General features: G+C 42.8%; 1 protein-coding gene across 1 annotated transcript in view; it reads right to left on the reverse strand.

Moving 5' to 3' along the window:
- Positions 1 to 539, reverse strand: part of PRKG2 (protein kinase cGMP-dependent 2) — a 109,313-nt gene extending 108,774 nt beyond the window's left edge. The window contains exon 1 of the mRNA XM_066385714.1: positions 7 to 539. The gene's annotated coding sequence lies outside the window, so the exon portion shown is untranslated. The remainder of the gene's footprint in view (positions 1 to 6) is intronic.
- Positions 540 to 6,457: the final 5,918 nt, after the last annotated feature.

Consider the following 6,457-nt stretch of genomic DNA (forward strand, 5'->3'; position numbering starts at 1 on the left):
CCGCACCTTTTACTCCCGGGACCAGTCGGCGATAGCCCCAATCTGCACTTTATACCCTATACCTTCCAAAGTGAGGCAACTTAAGTAGAGCGATAACATCGTGGTTGTAAGCATTTTTTCCCATGTTGTTATTATTTCTATTTCAGTGTGTGGGACGAGGGAAGAGGAAAGTTCAGGGAGGTGTTCTTTTCCATCCCCTCTGTTTCCTCCACCCCTCCAGGCTTTTTTCACAGCAGGATCTCTCCCACCTCGCCTTCCCTCCCAGAGCGCCAACAGGCGCACGTATCCTGGAGGTGCCCTCCTCCGTCACACCAGTGCCCTTCTGGAAGATAATGTGACCCGGGAGCAGCTTGGCGACGCGCTCTTCCCGGACTTTGAAGCCATGACTTGCATCCAGTTCGCCAGCGCATGTGATGCCGGGGGCAATGGTTTGAACCGAGTTTCAAGGGACAGAAATTATACCTTCCTTCAGCATCTGAAGGTCTTTTGGTAAAGAGCTTTCTTGATCACCCAAGCTCTCCCCGTCGCCTTTTGATTACATGTTTTTTTTTCACCCTGAGGCTCGCTCTATGGTTTTCTAAATATATGTATACCCCACCACATTATTTGCTGTGCTCCGGAGTTGTGAGATCGTGTGGTTTTCTCCCTTTCCTCCTGCCCCCGAGGAATTTCATTGGCAAATAGAGGACAGGGGCAGTTTCATGTTGAGGAATGGGAAGTACAGGGAGGGTCTATTCTTCACTGTGTTTCTGGAGAATGTTAGAACCCAACTCTCTTGGGTTTTAAGCCACGTGGTGGCAGTGGGGCTCATGTAACACCGGTCTGCCCTAGTACGTACATAAATATATAGGAATGAGACTCACGTAAATATGTCGAATAGGGCCGTTAAATTTCAGTGGAAGAGGAATGTAGTCCTGTTTGTTTTTGTGCTAACTGGAAAAAATATATAAGAAAAAAATACAAGTACTTTTTCATGAACATGTGCCATTTTATACAGGCCTTCAAAATAGCCCAGTTCGAAGAGTTGGGGATGAGGAAGAATTCCACAGGAAAAGGGAAAATAATTACTGATTGCTAAGTCACTGTAACCATGGACTTTTAAGCTGTGGACTAGATGTTTATGTACAGCATACCAGCAAAGAAGAGAAAATCAAAGCTTTTCAAAGTCCATACATTTCATTTAGTCCAGTCTACTTGGGGATGGGGGTTAGGAGGAACTGTGGATTGCTAATTAATGGGACCAAAAATTGATATATTGGGTCAAAGATTGCATTTTTTTAAATAAAAATTTAAAAAAGACACCAGAGTACATTACACAGATATAGTAAGAATATGCTCTATAAATCTTTCATTTCAGTTAAATAGGTAGGTACTGGGTCAGCCATGTAGTATGTATTTTTTTACTGTTCCTGAGGCAAAAACTGGAAAGCCATTCATGTAGTCCAGGCTGCTGCCCAGGGCCATCCAACTAGTTCGAGTTTGGAGAGGGAACATAGGCTCTTTCCCAGCCATCCTGTGCTCTGTCGGCGATACCATGCTGAACCGCAGTGAACAAAGAGGACGAGAAACGTGACTACTGATGAGCTCTTTGTACATTCTTCCAACAAGTGTGCTCGAGCAGCTGCTAGGCCTCAGGCCTGGTGCTACAATCTAGGAACTCAATGGTGAACAAAATCAACTTGTGATCTCGGCAGTTTAGAATCTACAATCCAGTGGGGGAAAGAGACATCAATCAAATAAATGCAACAAAACTGTAAACATGCTCAATGCTATGAAGGAAAATATGAGAGCAAAAAAATATGGGGTCGTAATTTAGATGTGGGAGGCTGCAATTAATAATTAACCCAATTTAAAATGTCTTAAATGATAAGGAAATTTGAAGTATCATATGGCTGGAAGTTGCAAGGGAGGCTTTCGCTGGTGAATTCAGCAACTCAGTGATGTCAGGGAAAGCCCAGTCTTTCTGTTATTCCCCCTCCCATCTCCAGCACCCCAGCTTTGTACCTGGGTCTGCCCCACCCCTGTTCCCAAGACTGCTGGAACAGCCCCTGTTATGAGAGTCAATTGTGATAATGCCCAATGATAGCAGAGTGTGTCTCTTTTCAAAAAGGGTGGAGAAATCTTTCTCATAAACTCCCAGTAGATGTCTTTTCACCTGTGATTAGTCCAAACCGAGTCACATGCCCATGCCTAAACGCTGGGAATGGAGGCAGGATTACCATAATTGCCTTAAATTCTTCTTCAGCATTTGTCCCTGACCCCTTCAGGATTGTGTTTTTTGAGGAGCTGATACCCAAACAAAAAGGAGGAGGTGGGAATGGATGTTGAGTAGGAAATCCAGAGTCTGCTATGGAGGCCTAGGGATGACTTCTTTGAAACATGACATTTAAGTTTGAGATGACTAAGTTTCAGCAAGGAGTAAGGAGGAAGCACCTTCAGACAGAAGGAGTACTGTGTGTGTGTGGTCTGACTCTGCCACATGTTAAAGACATACATGAAATTGCTCACCTACTGTGTCGACCTGAGGTGGTAAATGTACCTCTCTCTGGAGCAAGCTCAAAGAGTAAAATAACTAATCAAGGTAACAGAGATAATAAGCTACAGAGCCGATCTATATAACCCTAGAGTTTAAAATTGTGACCTTTTCTGTGTGGAGATAGTGAAAAGCCAAAATCTAATGGCCTTTCCTGGCCATTGACTGAGGAACACAGTCCCCCTCCTGGCCCCCTCTGTAAGGTTTCCTTGGCCCCCTGGTGGGGTCAGGACCTATGTTCATGAATAACACCCACTGGATGTGCCTCACCTCCACTGGGTGCCATGGTCTCTGCCAAGTGCTTTCACTGGAGCACTTGATCTCATGATGTCCAGGCTTGGAGATCACCTGTGGAAAAGTGGAGACTACAGTGCCCATCTCTGTGCTACACAGACGAGTCCCAAGCAGCCTCAGTGTTTTAGAGATAACACTCATTTTGTCCTGCTTTCTCTTTCTTGCATGGGACTGAGCTGAGAATAGGTACTGTACTTCCATGCTGAACTCAGACTCCCAAGCCACTGGATGACTAAATTCTAGTTCAAGTTCATGCAGCCTGAATTCTGTTTTCATGGGATGACTTCTCTCACAGAAGGCTCTATAGCAGGGGTCCCCAAACTACGGCCTGCGGGCCACATGCGGCCCCCTGAGGCCATTTATCCGGCCCCCGCTGCACTTCCGGAAGGGGCACCTCTTTCATTGGTGGTCAGTGAGAGGAGCACATTGACCATGTCATTAGCCAAAAGCAGGTCCATAGTTCCCATTGAAATACTGGTCAGTTTGTTGATTTAAATTTACTTGTTCTTTATTTTAAATATTGTATTTGTTCCTGTTTTTTTTGTTGTTTTTTTTTTTACTTTAAAATAAGATATGTGCAGTATGCATAGGGATTTGTTCATAGTTTTTTTTATAGTCTGGCCCTCCAACGGTCTGAGGGACAGTGAACTGGCCCCCTGTGTAAAAAGTTTGGGGACCCCTGCTCTATAGCATCCCTTGTACACAGGCTTGGGTCAGGCCACCTCATCAGACCAGGCTTTGTGCTCACATTTGAAACCCAGATCAGAGCACCCCCAGGGATAAGATGAGCTCTCTCCCTTGCGTCACCAGAAGGTTTTCTGAGAATGTGAAAAAGACAAGACCACCCATCTGGTGGTTCTCATTCCAGTTTCTCACCATCGCTTTGGTTTTATTCTCTTCCCTTTGTTCTTATATTTGTCTTCTGACTTGCTTATCTTACCACACTGACCACACGTGCAGCCATTTCAATCACGTGCCCTTCTTTCATCCACGGTAGTTTTGCCGTAACCCTAAGCCAGGCTCAATGCCAGCGTTTGTCCTTGGTGCTCCTGCTCTCTGAGTGCCGGCATCACTTGATATGGCCATGAAAGTGGGTCAATTGATTTTACCGTAGTTTTTCTGCTCTCTAACTTCCCTGCAGCCAACAATCCTTTTATTCACCTCATAACCATCTATTTCTTTCATGAAGTCCTGCTGATTCTGCAGAATGGTGGTTCTCCTCTGTAATCTCATAATAGTGTTCTGCTCCCAGTCCCAAGTACTTGGTAACTACTTTTCTATCTCCCTTACAGCACTTCAGAGCAAAGACTTTGTTGTATTAACTCTTCTATCTTCAGAACATACAAAGCTCAACTCTTTTCCAAAAACAATCAACTCTGGCCGGATAGGTCAGTTGGTTAGAGCATTGTCCCAAAGTGCAGAGGTTGCTGGTTCAATCCCTGGTCAGGGCACATACAGGAACAACTCAATGTCCCCGTCTCTCTCTGTCTCTCCCTTCTTCTCTCACTAAAATCAATAAATAAAAATTTTAAAAAGATAAACTAAAATATAACATTTAAGAAACAATAAAAAATTCACTCTTTAATCACTGTCTCTATTTTCTTTAAAATGAAACAAAACAAAAATCCTATTTACTGAAATACTAGAGACTTGAGCGAGCAATGTCTCTTGTCTCTACTCCTTCTATGGGAGCTCATTGCTAACATCACACAATTTTTAAAGCCTAGCTCTGGGAGCATTATTTTCAATCTCACTCCTATTTGTCCAAGGGGACAGTGGCTTCTCATTTGCCAAATCCCTCCCCGCTGATCTTGGTGGGGTGAAGGATGAACCCCATGGGCATTGACTCACAGAACATTTGGGCAATTTTCATAGCCCTCCAGGTAGCACCCAGAGCCTATAGGAGTCCCCATTTTGAATTAATCAGTCTTTTGCCCATGCTTTCCTTGAAAGTCCTCCCTCTTCTACTCCAACTTTCACTCATTCTAAATTTTCCTAGAATTTTCTCACTCCCTTCCTTTCTTTATCTTCCTTCCCCTCCTTCCCTCCCTCCCTCCCTCCCTCCCTCCCTCCCTCCCTTTCTTCCTTCCTTCCTTCCTTCCTTCCTTCCTTCCTTCCTTCCTTCCTTCCTTCCTTCTTTCCTTCCTTCCTTTCTTTCTTTTCCCCTCCTTTCCTCCTTCCTTCTCCCTCTTTCTTCTGTAGCTTCTATATTATCTCTAGGTGTATGCCTTTTCTTCAGAACTCCCACAAAACTACACTTTATCTCAGTTCTTTTATGGTATTTATCACTTTGTATTATTGTTGTCTACATTTCTTATTATCTCTGCTTGACTGTAATCACCTGGAGGGCATGGTTCACTGATCAATCTTTGCTGTTCTCTCACAACACCTAGGGCAGGTCCACATCCTAGGGATAGAGAGCCATGGATTATTACCCAGAAGAACTGTACTGTACTTATGTTTCTGAAATTCTATAGAAAAAAAATTGAAATATGCTTTTGATTTCTCTTCTGGAATAAAGACAATTGTTTGGAATAATGATATAATTCAGAAATTAATACTCTAATTAATCAGATAATGGTAAATTTTACTATAAAGAACCAATATATAAATACATTTAATTTTTTATTTCTATCTGCATATAGAGTTTCAGTCCATAGTGCTCTGGATTCTAAATGATGATTTTCTTCTACTTATGGGTGCTGATTAAATAATGTTGCCTATGTACACTGACTATGCATTAGACTCACTGTGTTTGACATCCCACCATTCTGTACTATTTCAAAATCAATGTAGACTATTCATGCAATACTTTTACCTTTCAACTCCTTAGACCTCATATCCAATATCCTTCATCCTCACTCAAGTTCAGCAATCATCTCCCATAGTCACAACTGAAATCTCTTCTAAAGTCATTAATTCAGATAGTGTATATGTACCCCAAATTAGCCCAGCCCTGCATGCTTCTCAAACACAATGGTCACAGCAGTGCCTCATGGTTGGATAGCCCAGGTTTATGCTGTTACCAACCTCAGCCTCCCCTGAAGTAAAGACCACACCAGCATAACACCCACCACAAAGAAAGACTCTGTGGTACTGGGTCCCAAGTCTGACTTGATTGGACCCATATAAGCTTTGGCATTCAAAGAAGCAGCTTGGAGGGACCCCCAAACACCCCAGAAATACAGTGCAACTAATGCTGTGTGGAGTCAACTGGCCATTGAGAAACAGGAGCCAAGAAGAAATCAACAGACAATTACTCAACTTTCCTGCCCACCTAGAGCTGTTCAAAGATGCAATGGTTCTGTACTTTTGCTGCTTTAGCATGACTCAGCAACCATCTTTATACTCTAGAGAAGCTGTGGACACATTAGTAATGCACCACATTGAATCTGCTTTTTCTCTCTTTCATTTCCCTTTCGCCACTGACTCCTGATTCTTTAGGAAAACCTCCCCTAATTAAGAAAGAAGATCATTAATTGAAGGATTTGACAACAGACTGATTTATAGACATTATGCAATGTTATATTTTATTTTCTGTGTGGATTATTCAGAAAGTAAACTTGGCATTTTAGATATAATTCATGTATTTGTGGAAACATTAGACAAGTGCTTTGAAAATGACTGTGA

Source organism: Saccopteryx leptura, chromosome 5 (genome assembly GCF_036850995.1).
Source record: "Saccopteryx leptura isolate mSacLep1 chromosome 5, mSacLep1_pri_phased_curated, whole genome shotgun sequence".
In the NCBI taxonomy this organism is placed as follows: Eukaryota; Metazoa; Chordata; class Mammalia; order Chiroptera; family Emballonuridae; genus Saccopteryx; species Saccopteryx leptura.